This window comes from Ursus americanus, chromosome 2 (genome assembly GCF_024610735.1).
Source record: "Ursus americanus isolate L20-20 chromosome 2, mUrsAme1.1.p, whole genome shotgun sequence".
NCBI classification, from domain to species: Eukaryota; Metazoa; Chordata; class Mammalia; order Carnivora; family Ursidae; genus Ursus; species Ursus americanus.
In genome coordinates this window covers 60930018-60948967 of record NC_142128.1, presented here as the reverse complement: position 1 = coordinate 60948967, position 18950 = coordinate 60930018, and the positions used below count along the sequence as shown (strand labels likewise).

Sequence of the window (18950 nt, the reverse complement as noted above, 5' to 3'; positions counted from 1 at the left end):
TACAGGAGATATTACGGGGGGTTCTATAAAAGTAAAAAGGCCCAAGAGTGATACAGATCAGAAAGTCACAGCCAATACAAACAAAGACTTTACTGGCAACATGGCATTATTAAATCATATCTCTCAGTAGTCAGTCTTAATGTAGATGGTTTGAACCATCCCATAAAACGCCACAGGGTTGCAGATTGGATAAAAAGAAATGACCCATCCATTTGCTGTCTACAAGAGACTCATTTCGAACCCAAAGATGCATTCAGACTGAGAGTAAGGGGATGGAGTACCATCTTTCACGCAAATGGACCTCAAAAGAAAGCTGGGGTAGCAATTCTCATATCAGATAAATTGGATTTTAAACTACAGACTATAGTTAGAGATGCAGAAGGGCACTATATTATTCTTAAGGGAAGTATTCAACAAGTGGATATGACAATTATAAATATATATGCCCCCAACAGGGGAGCAGCAAGATACACAAGCCAACTCTTAACCAGAATAAAGAGACATATAAATAAAAATACATTAATAGTAGGGGACCTCAACACTCCACTATCAGAAATAGACAGAACACCCTGGCAAAAACTAAGCAAAGAATCAAAGGCTTTGAATGCCATACTCGACAAGTTGGACCTCATAGATATATATAGAACACTACACCCCAGAACCAAAGAATACTCATTCTATTCTAATGCCCATGGAACATTCTCAAGAATAGACCATGTTCTGGGACACAAAACAGGTCTCAACCGATACCAAAAGATTGAAATTATCCCCTGCATATTCTCAGACCACAATGCTCTGAAATTGGAACTCAACCACAAGGAAAAATTTGGAAGAAACTCAAACACTTGGAGACTAAGAACCATCCTGCTCAGGAATGACTCAATAAACCAGGAAATCAAAAATCAAATTAAACAATTTATGGAGACCAATGAGAATGAAAATACAACAGTCCAAAACCTATGGGATACTGCAAAGGCAGTCCTAAGGGGGAAATACATAGCCATCCAAGCCTCACTCAAAAGAATAGAAAAATCTAAAATGCAGTTTTTATATTCTCACCTCAAGAAGCTGGAACAGCAACAGAGGGACAGGCCTAATCCACGCACGAGGAAGCAGTTGACCAAAATTAGAGCTGAAATCAATCAAGCAGAAACCAGAAGTACAGTAGAGCAGATCAACAGGACAAGAAGCTGGTTCTTTGAGAGAATCAATAAAATTGACACACCACTGGAAAGACTTATCCAAAAGAAAAGAGAAAGGACTCAGATTATTAAAATTATGAATGAAAAAGGAGAGGTCACGACGAGCACCATTGAAATTGGAAGGATTATTAGAAATTTTTATCAACAGCTATATGCCAATAAACTAAGCAATCTGGAAGAGATGGAATCCTTCCTGGAAACCTATAAACTACCAAGATTGAAACCGGAAGAAATTGATTCCTTAAACAGGCCAATTAATTATGAAGAAATTGAGTCAGTGATAAACAACCTTCCAAATAACAAAACTCCAGGCCCGGACGGTTTTCCTGAGGAATTCTACCAAACATTCAAAGAAGAAATAATACCTATTCTCCTAAAGCTATTTCAAAAAATAGAAACAGAAGGAAAGCTACCAAACTCATTCTATGAGGCCAATATTACCTTGATCCCCAAACCAGGCAAAGATCCCCTCAAAAAGGAGAATTACAGACCGATTTCCCTAATGAATATGGACGCCAAAATCCTCAACAAGATACTTGCTAATAGAATCCAACAGTACATTAAAAGGATTATCCATCACGATCAAGTGGGATTCATACCTGGGATGCAAGCGTGGTTCAATATTCGCAAATCAATCAGTGTGATACATCATATCAACAAGAAAAGACTCAGGAACCATATGATCCTCTCAATCAATGCCGAAAAAGCATTTGACAAAATACAGCATCCTTTCCTGATTAAAACCCTTCAGAGTGTAGGAATAGAAGGTACATTTCTCAATCTCGTAAAAGCCATCTATGAAAAGCCTACTGCAAATATTATTCTCAATGGGGAAAAGCTGGAAGCCTTTCCCTTAAGATCAGGAACTCGACAAGGATGCCCACTCTCGCCACTATTATTCAACATAGTACTAGAAGTCCTTGCAACAGCAATCAGACGACAAAAAGGGATCAAAGGTATTCAAATCAGCAAAGAAGAAGTCAAAATGTCTCTCTTTGCAGATGACATGATACTCTATATGGAAAACCCAAAAGAAGCCACTCCCAAACTATTAGAAGTTATAGAGCAATTCAGTAACGTGGCGGGATACAAAATCAATGCTCAGAAATCAGTTGCATTTCTATACACGAATAACGAGACCGAAGAAAGAGAAATTAGGGAATCCATCCCATTTACAATAGCACCAAAAACCATACGTTACCTTGGAATTAACTTAACCAGAGACGTAAAGGACCTATATTCTAGAAACTATAAATCACGCTTGAAAGACATTGAGGAAGACATAAAAAGATGGAAAGATATTCCATGCTCATGGATTGGAAGAATTAACATAGTTAAAATGTCCATGCTACCCAGAGCAATCTACACTTTCAATGCTATCCCGATCAAAATACCGTTGACATTTTTCAAAGAACTGGAACAAACAGTCCTTAAATTTGTATGGAAACAGAAAAGGCCCCGAATCTCCAAGGAACTGTTGAAAAGGAAAAACAAAGCTGGGGGCATCACAATGCCGGATTTCGAGCTGTACTACAAAGCTGTGATCACAAAGACAGCATGGTACTGGCACAAAAACAGACACATAGACCAATGGAACAGAATAGAGAGCCCAGAAATGGACCCTCGGCTCTTTGGGCAACTAATATTTGATAAAGCAGGAAAAAACATCCGGTGGGAAAAAGACAGTCTCTTCAATAAATGGTGCTGGGAAAATTGGACAGCTACATGCAAAAGAATGAAACTTGACCACTCTCTCACACCATACAACCAAGATAAACTCCAAATGGATGAAAGACCTCGATGTGAGACAGGAATCGATCAAAATTCTAGAGGAGAACATAGGCAACAACCTCTACGACATCGGCCAAAGCAACCTTTTTCATGACACATCCCCAAAGGCAAGAGAAACAAAAGATAAAATGAATTTATGGGACTTCATCAAGATTAAAAGTTTCTGCACAGCCAAGGAAACAGTCAGAAAAACTAAGAGGCAGCCCACGGAATGGGAGAATATATTTGCAAATGACACTACAGATAAAGGACTGGTATCCAAGATCTACAAAGAACTTCTCAAACTCAATACACGAGAAACAAATAAACAAATCAAAAAATGGGCAGAAGATATGAACAGACACTTTTCCAATGAAGACATACAAATGGCTAACAGACACATGAAAAAATGTTCAAAATCATTAGCCATCAAGGAAATTCAAATCAAAACCACACTGAGATACCACCTTACGCCAGTTAGAATGGCAAAAATAGACAAGGCAAGAAACAACAATTGTTGGAGAGGATGTGGAGAAAGGGGATCCCTCCTACATTGTTGGTGGGAATGCAAGTTGGTACAGCCACTCTGGAAAACAGTGTGGCGGTCCCTTAAAAAGTTAAAAATTGAGCTACCCTATGATCCAGCCATTGCACTACTGGGTATTTACCCCAAAGATACAGATGTAGTGAAGAGAAGGGCCATATGCACCCCAATGTTCATAGCAGCAATGTCCACAATAGCTAAATCGTGGAAGGAGCCGAGATGCCCTTCAACAGATGACTGGATTAAGAAGTTGTGGTCCATATATACAATGGAATATTACTCAGCTATCAGAAAGAACGAGTTCTCAACATTTGCTACAACATGGATGGCACTGGAGGAGATAATGCTAAGTGAAATAAGTGAAGCAGAGAAAGACAACTATCATATGATTTCTCTCATCTATGGAACATAAGAACTAGGATGATCGGTAGGGGATGAAAGGGATAAAGAAAGGGGAGGTAATCAGAAGGGGGAATGAAACATGAGAGACTATGGACTATGAGAAACAAACTGAGGACTTTAGAGGGGAGGGGGGTGGGGGAATGGGATAGACCGGTGATGGGTAGTAAGGAGGGCACGTATTGCATGGTGCACTGGGTGTTATACACAACTAATGAATCATCGAGCCTTACATCGGAAACCGGGGATGTACTGTATGGTGACTAACATAATATAATAAAAAAATCATTAAAATTAAAAAAGAAAAAAAGAAAGAAAGAAAGGCAAATGCCTTGAAGGTCTCGCAGCGCCTCACTGTGTGGGGTTCTCAGGTGACGGCAGTAAGACTATCTTTCTCTGCCTTTGAATGCTACGTTCTTTTCTGAGTTACTCAAGCAGCTAGCATGTTCCCCAATGCCTTCTAGAATGTATGTGTTTACTCACAAGTGCCTCTCTCTTCCTGGGGACTGGATAAGCACAGGGCGAGGTCAATGTGGGACTGCACACCGAAATACCCCGCGTACCTCAATTCAGAGGATCTGTGGCTGGAGTCACTTCAAAAAGACTCAGAGTCTTTTCTATGAGGAGACTGCTCAGTCCTTCATATAAATAGACTATGCCAGCCCGTTTACTGGGCACACCCAGATTTATACTCAACCTGGCCTCCCTGCTAACAACTCTCCTGCCCCCAGTGTATCCTTTACCCCACATGCCCTTGAACCATAATAAAGATTAAATAGTACTTGGATTATTATATGACCTAAACTACAATAGATGACAATGGGTCAGGGAGTATAACTGAAAAGCAGAGATGTCAACCAAGACCACCTTGCTTTTGAGTTCAAATGAATCAACTAGAATACCCATTTCTCTTGCTTCAGGAAAGCCAGTGGCCCTGCGGTCTCTCTGAGGAAATGCTTCTTTCTCTCTCAGTCACAACTGGCTCAAACATTTTGTATTCCCTCACTTCATTCCTTTTTTGGAACATCTGGCCATGCAGTACAGATGTTTGCACACTCTATTGCCTCGTGTTGGACACCATCTCCAATCTCTTCACTCCCCCAAATGCCACAGCAGAAGGTTGCATATAGAGCAGATTTTAATAGAAATTTCAAGTAATGGGAAGAGTTTACATCACATTGCTGCCAACAATTTAGAGTCAAATAGTAAATTTTATTCTTGGATTACTTTGACTGCCTTTCCACCTAGTTTTCTCTCTGGCTTCCTTCCTGAGAAGAGCCTGTCATAGGGTAACCTCCCTCCTGGTCTCCTCTGACCTCCTTCCCTTCTTCAAATTCCTCTTACTTCTTCTGGCGGAGGCGTCGCATTGCTTACCATCCCATCGTGACACACGGTCCAGATCATAACCGTAAGACTTGCCTTCCTCCTCTACAGCAGCCATGTTGGTAATGTCCTTAAACATAACAAGCATCTCTTCAAGAGCAACTCTGAGCTGGTTATTGAAAGAACATGTTGTTATCCTGCTACCGCTGGAAAAGAAGAGAATGTTTAGAAAATCTATAAACCTAAGATTGTATTCTTTGGAAGAAAAAATAATTCTTTATTGCCCACCCACCCCAGCCCCTCCTGTACAACGAATGACCCTTAAACCATGATGGCAGTGGAGACTCCAGCCCTGGGGTGGGAGAGCAGGGGGAGGCACACGTCTGGGTGGGGTGCCATGTGTAAGGAAAAACGGCAACACAAGAGGGAAAGCACACCTGGACGTAACCGAATATATGGAATCCAAAGCTACACAAAACAGCATGAAACTCATTCTTGCTGAAATAAAACCCCATCTGTCCCACACAATCATTTTTCCCTTATTAAATAAGATGCCAAGTTACTTTCATCAGATTGGCATTTGGCCTATTCAAGAACAAACGCGAAAATCTCCCTAAGTTTGTTCCTGGATGTGAACAATGGGGGTTGCTGCTGTTGTTTGTGGAACGTCCCTGTCAAAGCAGCTGAGTGACTGGCAATAGGCGGGCACGGGAATGGCAGAGCAGAGTATGCCAGTATCTATTGCAGTCATTTGCCAGGATAATGGAAGCTTGTCAATTATGTTGTCAGGCAGCAACTTATGTTGAATTTGAAAACAGTAAATGTCATACAAAAGCATAAGTGATTTATATACGAGAGCACAGCAGCACTTAAAATCTGCAGTGTAATGAAACGAGATACCAACAGATTGCATGTTTTGTGGTTATTACCACAGAGGGGGGAAAAACCCTCTAGAAAAGAAATAACTATTTGAGAGCAATCAGCTCCAATGCATGAACCACTTCCCACCTCACCCCCTCTCCCAATTCTTGGAACATTCAGTCAATCTATCAATCTGACTAACTAATAATGCCTTAGTACTTTACTTTAAGTAACAAAAGCTATAGCACTCAAATCAAAAGTCAGTCTGTTCTCTGTTGCACTTTGCAGCCTGACAATACACCATTTGACAAAATGCAAAAGGCCTCACTAAAGGCAAGGGGGAAAAAGCCCAAAACAGAGCGGAAAATTCAAGATACGTTATAAGCTATAGCTACACTGACCATACACAGGGTGACCTATTTTGAAACAACCAATCTTTCACTGTTTTTTTGAGGCTTGGTTCTTTGAAACCACAATTTTATATAGAAGTGTTGAAATGTTTGCTTCTGTTGGTAGATCCGTTAGCAAGAACAAGACAAGTTCGGGGAGGAGAAATCAGGAATTGGTCACACACCTCACTCCTCTTGTGCTCTCTGATGTCTGCCCCTGCGATTCCATCATGGAGGCTGTTCTCGCCTGTGCCCATCTGCTGACAAGGACTTCAGTCTCTCCCCCAGCTCTCCTTTCCATTGCTCCTGGCTTTGTTCTCGGGATTCCTATGTGGATTCTAACCTGTTTCCATGGCTATTTGACCCCTGGATTGGCTTCTTGCACTCGGCTTACATATTTTATCCTCCCCGTTCTGTCTACACCCCCTGGGCGGCCTGAGCTATTTCCTGTCTTGCCCTTTTGCCTTGTAGACTATTGGCTTCACCACTCTTTGAAATCTTCACTACTCTTTTTCCGACAGTCGTTTTGCTGTGGCTCCTTTAACTGTACGTCCTTATACCATCCGCAAGCTAGCCCCCAAACTTTCAAGGCAGAAAGCTTGCCTCACCAACGCACAGTGAAAATTTCTGCCCTCCCTGTGCCCAGTCCACCTTGACACGTCTGCAGGGAGCCAAGCTACCTCCGCTCAGGCAGAAACTCATCATCCATAATTAAACATAATACAGAACAACTCTAAATTATTCCTGCCCACCAGAAAGAGACACTGGATTCTTTATTTAAAGAAGTGGAAATTTGGAGCTTTCAGACAAGAGCCAAGTGCATTTTCCAGCCACTACATCTGAACTGTAATATTAATTATTGTTGCCAAATGAGGGAGCTCAATAGAGGATTTTCTTAAGAAAAGGGAAACGTGGGGGATTCCAAGCTGGGAGGTTCATCTTGATTTTTAATTCTTGCCTAGCCAAGATGCAATTGCAATATCAGAAGTTTATGAGGTGGGGCAGTCTTCACCACATCCTTTCCTGTGTGCTTTTATCCTGGGATACTCTGACAGACCACCATGTCTGTCTGTCTTACAGTGGAACCCTCATAACTCAGTATATCCTGTGCATTTTTTTTTTCATTTAAAATATGTAAATGGGGTCATTGCCCCTAAGGAACATGGAAATCTCTTTCAAATGTAAGTGTTCTGTTCTGTTCTGTTTGACATATACTGCTAAACTCCTTGGCATCATCAACAAGGAAAACTAGAATATAAACTCCAGGATTACATGTAATGAGCCATTATCTCTCAAGTCCTAAATTGTTCCCTTATCATAAGGGAGTTTCTGCTGAGAGGCACATTAACTCCTTTATTTATCACTGAAACTCAGTCCTGATGGGTTTATATTTAAACATGACGAAGTACAGTGGAGAATGTAAGATTGAAATGGTTCGTGACTCCTCGTAGTTTACTTTCTTGTGCAGAATGATATCACACATTTAAAAAGAGATAAGAACTATGCAAATAAAAATGAATACAGGACATTCACAGAGAAGCTCTTCAGTAAACATCCCGAATTCTTTTATCAAGAAAATTACCTAAAGTGGGAAGTGTGTCTAAAATCAGACATAACCCTTCAGATGCCAATTCTACCACTTCTGGCTGGGAAAACCTGGGCAAGTTATTTAACCTTCTAGAACCTTCTTTTCTTCTTATCTGGTAAAAAGGGATAATTTCTAATATCTTCAAAATTAAAGGGAATAATATAGATAAAAAGCCTCAATAAATGCTGGTTCCTTTTCCCTCTTCCATAGATGCTATTCAAAATTCTCATCAAACCACCACCCCTACTGACCACTCTCCAGAATACTGGACCAGATTGGCACCTCCCCAGGACCTTTGCACTAGGCTGTTCTCTGTGCCCGGAAGGCTCATCCCCAAGATCTTTTCATGGCTAACTCCCCACTATTCACTTTCAGCCCAAATCTTGCCACGTCGGAGATGTCTCCCATGTTGTAAACGCTATCCTGTCATCTTTTTTTTTTTTTAAGATTTTATTTATTTATCCGACAGAGATAGAGACAGCCAGCGAGAGAGGGAACACAAGCAGGGGGAGTGGGAGAGGAGGAAGCAGGCTCATAGTGGAGGAGCCTGACGTGGGGCTCAATCCCGTAACGCTGGGATCACGCCCTGAGCCGAAGGCAGACGCTTAACCGCTGTGCCACCCAGGCGCCCCTATCCTGTCATCTTTGTGGTACTTACTGCTACATGAACTGATCTTATTATTTGTTAGTTTCACAATTTATTGATTGGTCTACACACACACACACACACACACACACACACACACAGAACAATCTTCGAAAAAAAAGAGAGAATCTAAATACCTAGCTCACTGTCAGACCAGCACAGTGTTTATACCTGCCTCTGAAAACAACGGAGAGCCAGGAGAGTGAATGAGGAGGTTACCATCGTAGAAAGAGCTCTCTAGCCATGGTGAAAACGGATTGGCTCTGGAAAAGGCAAAATTATGGAGACAGTAAAAAGATCAGTGGTTGCCAGGGGTTAGGGGGAGGGAGAGATGAATAGATCGAGCACAGAGGATTTTTAGTATGATAAACTTTCTGTATGATACTATAAGGGTGGATACATTGTTATCATCCATGTGTCAAAATCTATATAACCTACAACACCAAGAATTACCCTAAAATGAATATGGACTTTGGATGCTAGGAATGTGCCACTGTTGGTTCATCAATTGTAATAAATGTACGACTCTGGTGGGGATGTTGATATTGGGGGAAGCTGTGGCTATGTGGGGGCAGGGAATATATGGAAACTCTGTACTTTCAGCTCAATTTTGCTGTGAACCTAAAACTCCCCTACAAAATTGAAGAAAGCAAAACTTCAGAGGGAAATGGGAGTAAGACTGGCACAATCCAGGCAAGATATGACAAAGGCCTAACCAACAGCTAGAGTAGACTCCTACACAGGCTAGGATTTATGTTCTCTTGGTGTGTAAGTGTCCTTCTCAAGCAGAACACCTTGACAGGAACATAATACCATGAATGTGATCCTTCTGGCATCTAGTATAATAGGTCTGTTACGTGCATTGATTTATCTCTGGCTTTCTATTAATTAGAAAAAGATTATATTAATTTGAACAGCCAGTTCCTATAATAGGCTCTTAAGCAGTTTATAGGCAACTAAATCAAAGATATTTCACATATTATATTGTCAAAATACATGTTCTCCACCTATTTTCAAAAATTTTTGTCGGTTTCAAAGTGATCTGCTTTGCTACTGTGATCTTTTTGATTCCTCATTCTTCAATATAATATCAGGCTCATCTGTCTCTCTAGGATGTGTGTCACCCACATATTGTAAAAGCAAGCCTTCTATATTTTTATCCCATTGCAGCAAATGAAATCTTTATCAGCAACCAGAGAGTGGAGAGATTTTCAAAGCCTCCCAATGCCCTTCACCTCTTATTTCAAGCTGTTCTTACCATACACTAAAGTCCAGTGCAAAGAAGAGGCTGCCAGGAATTTTTATATTTCTTTATTTGTGAAAAAGTTGACCATTCATTAGAGGGCTAAGAGGTCCCTTGGGATAAATCTAGAGAACTTCATCCATTTTTATATGAATGCATTAATCTAATCCTGTCATTTTAGTTGTCAAATCACATTTCTCCATCTGGTTCATAGGCTATCAGGAAAGGACTCACCGATTTTGGGGGCCGTGTTGACCGAGTATAGTGCCAACTCGGCACACCTGCTACATGCCAGGCCCAGTTCTAGATGGATACAGCACTGATTAAAAGTGACAAAAATCCTTGCCCTCATCGAGCCTACTTTCCAGGGAAATGACATTCTAATGATACCTGAACATTGTCATCTTTTCCATAAACTTCAAGTTATTCTGTTTATTAGGCTTTCTTAGAGGATTTTCAGGTCAGGATACCCTTAAAAGTTTATGCCTCTTCTGGGTATTGGTCCTCAGTTTCTCACCCCTTCTAGTTTTATACATGCCCTCTTAAAATTCTGAGCTCAGGCGCCTGGGTAGCTCAGTCGGTTGAGCATCTGCCTTTGGCTCATGGTCCCAGGGTCCTAGGACTGAGTCCCAACATTCGGCAAAGTGCCCAGCACATAGGAAACCCTCAGCATTTATACACACAAGACCTAATGCTCTTGATTTACGCTCTTGTTCTGAGTGTCTGACAATGTCATCAAATCTCTTTCTTTCCGAAATTTTAAATTTGTGTGCTAGCTTAAACGTCACTTATCCCCAGATATCATAGCTTCCTATAGCCCAGATAGCCACTGTCACACCTATAAGATTGTGGTTTCCATGAGGACCAGGGGCTTGGTTTTCTCTCTTGTCCAAAACTAGTATAGTTGCTGGCACATAAAAAGGCATACAAATATTAATTGAAAGAACTGACTCAATTTAGGAAATGTGTGCCTGTGCCTGCTCTCCCTTACTCTACTAACTCAAAGATGACAGGGCACTGTCTCAACTCCCATCAATTATAAATCACTAACCACATTTTCTTGTCTGTCAGAATTAAGTAATGAAAATTCTCCTCATTGATGCTCTGTATTTTGAGTGATGACACTGTCATCTTATTAGACATAGAAATAAACTACACTCTTCTTGAAAGCTTAACACACCCTCATACTGTTCTTGTGGCTGTTACGTTACATCTGCCGTAGACTTCTATGGTTGTTGACACAACATGTTTGAACACAAAAATATGGGACCGTTTTATATACAGTAGTTTTGGTCTCTATCTGACATATGCTAAAAATCTAACAGTGATAATCTACTGAGTATGCAGGAGGCCACATAGGCCAACTACAAATATTAACAGAATAATTCTATACATTACAATGTTGGGGAGTTCATAAGTATTTAGTGAGAATCTACTGTGTGGACAGCACTGTAGTAGTTACTATGATAATATCAAAAACATATCTATTCAAAAGGTAAAAATCTATATTAAAAGCATACAATGACACTTGAACTACAGATTCTGTTCTTGGATTCCTCTTTCATACCACAGTCTTAGGTAATCTCTTCTAAGGTAGAGTAACAAGTGGCAGGTTTTGTAAAAACCTACAATCTACAATCTCCACAGTCCAACCCAAACATAGATCTCCTTGGTTTATTTCCATTTTCCTGTGATGAAAAGAAAACACACAAGGCCATTTCTCTAGAAGCAATATTAGGCAAGCATCACTTTCTGAGGGATAAACTGATAAGAGAATCACCAACTGGGAACAGGGGTGCAGTGACCTGAAAAAGACATTTATGTATCTGTGTGTCCATTTTCTCCCTCATCCTGTAAATGTATCTCCTGGTGGTTGCCTATTCTGTAATACATGTTCAATATGTCTTCCCTGTTGAATTCCCAGGAATGTCCAGGAGACTCTGTGCATGGTCTCTCCTCACCTAGCCTGGCACCAGTCTTCCTCTATTTTCAGGACTCAGGTTAACCCAAATACAATTAAGAATCCAAAATCCACTAAAAAAAGTAACTTCTTTTAAAATAGTCTTTAAAGGGAGAAAAATCCTAAAGGCCTATATGTATGTTAAAATTGTAAAGAATACACAGATCCACAACATTTTCTGTGGATATGATTTATAAACTATTATTTTTTAGATTGGGATAGTAGGAGCTTATGTCTATTATGTCATGACTGAATTTTTTCTGTATATTATTTCTTTGAGCTACTTAGGTTAATTATCCGCAAGGGATATCTTGTAAGATTTTCAAAAAATTCCATGTTTGATCATCACATTGTATACTTTAAATATATTAACAATTATGTCAATGACACCTCCATTAAACTGGGGGGGGATATATAGAACATATCCAGAACCATTTAAAAAAAATCCATGTTTGACATACCACCCAAAAATATAAGCTACTTCATCTACAAAATAAAATCATTGGAAGTAATCATTATTAGGTAAGTAAATGGCAAAAAGGTAACAAATGTCACATAATATTGAATTGTCCAGCAGCTAGAACACCAAAGTACAACCTGTGGCCCAAAACTGGCCTGTCTTCTGCTTTGGTAAATGAAGTTCCATTGAATGTAGCCACCCCCTTGTGCACTATCTATGGCTGCTGTCTCACTACAGAGGCAGAGAGGAGTAGATGCAATGGAGATTATATGATAATCAAAGCCAAAAATATTTACTATCTGACCCTTTACAGAAAAAGCTTGCTGACCCTTGATTTAGATTATATAACTTGCTCTGGTCAAAAAAGAGGACAATGTATTTAGTACTGTTGATAAAATAAAATCATAAAATAAAATAAAATAAAATAAAATAAAATAAAATAAAATAAGAAATTAATTCTTTGGTTATCTCCAAAGCCAAATCAAATTGAAGGACTATAGAGTGTAGGCATAATTGTCAAGGTTTATAGTTGTAAAAAGACCTCAATAAACTCACGAATTAATAATCAACATCTATTGTGTTCCTACCATTGTTCCAGCTACTCTGGTAGCCACTGTACATACATCATTTCTAGCTGTCAAAACAACCGTCCAGGTAACTACTGGATACACCCATTTGACGTATAAGGAAATTGAAACCAAGAGAACTTTCTGAAGGCCACACAGATCTGCCCAGCTCCAAAGTCTGCATTTTAAAGAACTTACCAGGAACTTCTTTTATAAGCAGTGCTATAAGCATGAATTGACAAATATCTCCAACATGCTTCTGCACCCTGCACCAAGAAAATGCTAATACGAAAAAGTACTTCTGAAGACTTCTGATTAAAAATGGAGGAGTAAGGCATTTCTCCTCCATTCTCTTCTTTGAAACCAACTGAAAAATGAGACACAGAATGAAATACAATAAATAGAAGACACAACTCCACACCATAATTAATTTAAAAAAGGCACTAAACGCAATGAAAATTAATATCTAGATAGAACAGTTAAGAGTGGACACAAGAAGTTGTTGTTAAATAGTCCATGATTTATTTATCTGTTAATCTGCTCTATTTGTTTTTCTTCAAGCTAAGCCTTTGCAGAGACAGGGCTCATTTCCCCCATGATGTAATCAACTGAGTATATCAGTCTACACAGTTTGCTTAGACTGTCAGGAATGACATTAAAACCCCACAAGAAATAAACCAGCTGATCTTATCAGTTTGTCATAATTCCCTTCCATATTCAGCTCTTCCTAACTTTTCTCTCTCCTTAAACCCTCAGTTTCTGGTCCTTTCAGCAGATGATCCTGTCTCTTACTTTGCTTTGTATTAAACAAGACCAGATGGAATAAATAACTGCTTTCATGGTCTTTATTAAAATTTTTGTTATTATATGAAAATCACGAGATTGCCATGTGTTCCATACTCTGGTCAAATGGACCACTCTCTGCTCTTCTGTTTTTATACTAGCAGTATTTTATTGAGGTAAAATTTACATGTAGTGAAATGCACCAATGCTCTATGAATTTTGACGAATGTGTACACTCATATAACCATCATCCAGATAAAGATCTAGAACAATTCTATCACCTTAGAAGTTCTCCCATGCCCGCTTTCCAGACAATTTACTCCCATACCCTGAGGCAAAAACTACTCTAATTTCTATCATCACAGATTCGTTTTGTCTGTGCTAGAACTTCATTAAAGGTGTTCAGTGTGTACTCTTTTGTCTGACTTATCTAGCCCAACTTGTTTATGAGGTTCATCCATAAACAGTCCACATGTTCATGCTGCACGTATCAGCAGCTCATTTATTTTTATTATACAGATATAACAGAAACTGTTTATCCATTCTCCTTTTGATGAGAATTTGGCCTATTATTAATAAAGCTAACATGAATATGCTTGTGGGTCTTTCTGTGAACATAGGCATTCGTTTTCCTTGGGTAAATAAATACCTAGAAGTGGAATTGGTGGGTGATGGAGCAGGTGTTTGTTTCACTTTATGAGAAACTGGAAAATAGTTGCCAAAGTGATTCATAGAATTGCTCTTCTTTAAACATACCACATCCAACTTTCTCAGTTCTGCATCCGGATCCATTCTCCTCTCTATTCCTGGAATGCTCTTTTAGCGCTTGTGTGTTGAATTCCACCAGCCTGTTGGGTGCAATTCATTGGCCTCATCTTCCATGAAGTTTTTCTACCTCAACTCTTATTCTAAACAGTCCCAATTCATTTTTCTCTGCTCTAATCTCTCTTAACATGTTTTGTTACTTCTCCTGGGACCTTTTTACTCAGCTTTTTCTATACTATATCTGATGAAAGCAAGATTATACTGTACACTGTGGCATCCATCAGGCCTCGCTCATAGACATGCTAATCATACAGCAAGTGCAGGCTAAAGATTTGTTAAATGAATATATGTACATATATTTTTTAATCTTTTTCCTAAGACTATGAACTCCTTGATGGTAGAAACCGTGTTTTATTTATTTCTATAATACCCAGAATTCCCTGAACTAAGATAATTGAACAAATATCTTACATGTGTTTATAACAATTTATTAAAAATACAAGGAAATTATAATGAAATTAGATTTAGCAGATCTGCAAAATAATCAGTGGATTTAAATTTTACCACATGGTTCTAATAATCTGCGTTTCTCATTCGATTGAAAACCTATCTTTTGTTGCAATATAAGGTGAAAGTGGAGGCATATAAATGTTCTTCCTGAAATCTTTATTTCAAATCAGAACTAATTTCACATACTGTTTTCATAATACATATGAATGCAAATGTATTCAAAAAGATCCTTAAATATTAATCAAGGGCACTTAAGCATTTGGTTGTTCCAACTGATCCTCATTTGATAGGAAATTTAATTTTTTGAAAAGACTGTTGTATTACAACTCAATTATTTCCTAGGATATAGTTGTATTAATGTCCTTAATTTTAAATTGCTAGGCATTGTATTAAATGACAACAATAAAATTAATGTATAATTGAGTGAAAGCTTCTAGTTTTTAAAATAAAATATTTCTTTCCAGAGAATCTTATAGGGTTATTTAAACTCATAAAGTGGGTACTTATTTTAGAAGGAAGAAGAAAAAAATAAAATCTCTGAAATGTTGCTCCATTATCTAGAATATCCATTCACCTCCTGAACTCAGGAGGCTACTTCAGGATTCTGTTAGATAAAGGCGGTTATTAGATGTCTTCTGATATTTTATCTCCTATTCCAACACTTAGCTCTTACGAGAAATGTCATAACACAAAATGCATTTTATTGTCTGTGGAAATTTAAAAGGAACTGTGGACATGACACTGAATTCCAATATTTTATTTAACTAGTTTAGGAGAAGAATTTTCAAGTAGCAAGGGTAGAAAAAGAAAAAAAAATGAAATAAAAAAAAAGCAATACATAGCAACTTTTCTTGATGAGAGAAAAATGCAAAACATAGACAACTAAACCTTTGGAAATTGTTTTCACAAAAATAATGTCTTAAAAAATTGAAAAGACTTGTTTACTTAAGGTTGCTTGGGGCAGGTGTGTGCTTGGTCTGATGCTTTAAAAAGTTTGTTTTCATCATTCAAACTGGGGGTTTCCAAACTTTTTTTGTAAAGGACCAGATAGTAAATAGTTTTTGCTTTGCAGCCATATGGTCTTGGTTACAACTACAGGACTCCTCCTCTACAGCTGAAGAGTAGCCACAGACGATATGCAAACAAGTGGGCGTGGCTGTGTGTTAGTACAACTCAACAAAAACAGGCAGCAGGCGGATTTGGTCTGTAGACTGTAGGTTGCTGGCCCCTGATTTACACAATACCAGAAAAATAAAATCCAATAGGATTTTTTTCCTCCAGTTTGAAACAAATTCTCTCCACCTCAGCATTGTACAACTTCTTAATGATAAACAAGGTCCAGCGATACATCATTTGAGAGAGATGATTTTATATGATCCTTTTTATCACCATACCCCTGGTCATTCTAAGATCTTAACACACAAAGCAAGTTCTGTGACCTGCCTTTCCAAGGAGAAGTAAGCAGTCACCATCACTTAGTTTAAGACTTTGTCTATGCTATGGCACTGGAAATTTCCAACCACCTGCTTGGGTTTCTTCAGCATCCAAATGATAAATGCAATATTTCATTTTTTTGTATGACTATATTGCCATCTTCTAGATAAGTGAAAAATACATATTTTATATATACACACACACACACACACACACACACACACACACACACACACATATATATATATATATATATATATATATATATATATATATATATAGGCAAGATTCTATTCAAAATATTTAACAACAGTCAACCAAAAGGTCTTGGGTGTCAGAGCAGAGTCCTAGAGTCTTCCCATTGCATCAGCCATTAACCCATTCAGGAATAACGTTTAGTTGCCTGATCATGGGGAGGTCCAGGAGACCCTGGGGGAGGGTTGGGAATGGACAGACTTCGTGTGGGGTGGGGACATGCATGGGACTCGGGAGCAGCTGTTCACTAGTATTTCACTATGATAAATGTATGCCAACTGCACATTACTTGCAAATCTGATTATTTTGAGCTGCCAATGGGCAATGGTACAAATAAAATACATCTCACAGAACCACATACCTCTCCAAATTGGAGCCATGTTTGAATATTCAACTCCTACCTCTAATCAGTCACAGGTCTTATCATTTTTTCAATTCAGTTTGTTGCCTTAGTGGCTTACTGTTTCATATTAGTTTTAGATTCCCCAATGGACTGTAATGTACTTGAGGGGAAGTACACCCATAGTGCTTAAATCAGTGCCAGGCAAATGAACTTCAAAACTTTGGGTCAATTGATTTAAAAAATATATATAGAACTATGTTATAAATATATACATATCTCCCTGATAATTTACAAGGAATATAACAGGTACCAGCTGTCTGTATTGACATTTTTATCTTCACTGACACTATTTTATTAAAAAATACAGCCATATAGTTAAGGCCAAAAAATATTTTTCATGAAAATAAAGAATTCCAGTTTTATTTTTATTTTTAATAAACTCTTTAACTCAACAAATAGTAACAATTCCTCAAGATCACTTTACCCCATTTGATCTTTTAATAATTCCCATTACTGTACCCCTTAACTAAAATGGTTCTACCAGGAAGAAATAAGTCTTGTGTGGCATATTTTTAAATGCAATAAAGGACTTCTGATTTCAGCTCCAACGTGAAGAGTTTGGAGACCCTCACTTCTGTCTTTACAACAAGAAAAAAGCTAAACAAACTGCAGATCAATGACTTCTCTTAAGTCAATTGCAGAAATGAGGTCACAGGGAAATGATCATCCTGCAATCTGACGAGACAGGCAAATGTAGAGAATAACAATCAACATCAGCTCATCTGAAGCAAAAGCCACTGGAGCCATAGGCTGATAGGAACACTTAACTGGTAATTTTGACCAATTGTTGGAGGCAGAGTGTGGATTAGCTTTACAAGTGAGGAACTTGTGGGGGCCCAGTGTGTTATAGGTTTTACTTCCAGGAACTCCACAGGTTCTCACAGTGAAAATCTGAGAGGAAAAGCCATATTATTTCAGGCAGGGGCAGGGGAAAAGTAACATTTTAAATCCAGAACATTCTACATAGCAAAGGCTTGCCATTCAAGAGAAACTAGTTTATCAGAGCCTTATCTATCTAGGAGCCTTATTTTCCTTTCACCTAAGGGGAGGAAAAAAAGGCCAAGAACACCCTATGAAGACCAAGGCCCAGGGATTCAGGTGCACTGAAAGACTGTGATTCAGTCATAAGATTATAAAACATTCCTCCTCCTACCCACCTTATCACCACAACAGCAGGGCTCCAGTATAATAATAGTGAATTTCAACGGGCTACAAGACAGACACTATCTGAAAAAGAGTTCTTAGGGAAACCCAAAGACAAGAGAGGAGGAAAACCACAGGATACTACTAGAAACTACAGCTATAGAAAACCTTAAACATTCTAGCTCCTAGCCAGATTAACACAAAACTCCATGTGTGAGTCCTGTTTATCTCAGTTTCTATTACCTAACACATCAAGTCTGGCTTTCATCAAAAAATTACAAGATATGTTAAAAGTCTAGAAAAAAATAGTCTGAAGAGACAAAACAAGCATCAGAACAAGATTTGAATATTGCACAGATTTTAGAATAATCAGCAATATAACTTCCCATGATTAATATGTTAAGGATCTAATGGAAAAAGTAAACAACATGTGAGAACATATAGGGAATGTAGCTGAGAGATGGAATCTCTAAGAAAGAATCCAAAGCAAATGCTAACAGTCACAAACATTTCTGTATCAGAAATGAAGAATGTCTTTGATGGGCTCATCAGTAAACTGGACATGGCCAAGGAAAGAATAAGTGAACTTGAAGGTATGGCTATAGAAACTTCCGTTGTTTAATAGAAACTTCTTATTCAGTTCCAGTAGAACTGAAACACATTCTATTCTTTTTAAAGAACAGAATATTCAAATAGTGTGGGACAA

The 18950-nt window shown here is 38.5% G+C and overlaps 1 pseudogene; it reads right to left on the bottom strand.

Moving 5' to 3' along the window:
* Nucleotides 1-18950, bottom strand: part of LOC148110637 (small ribosomal subunit protein uS5-like) — a 70358-nt pseudogene that overhangs the window by 40135 nt on the left and 11273 nt on the right.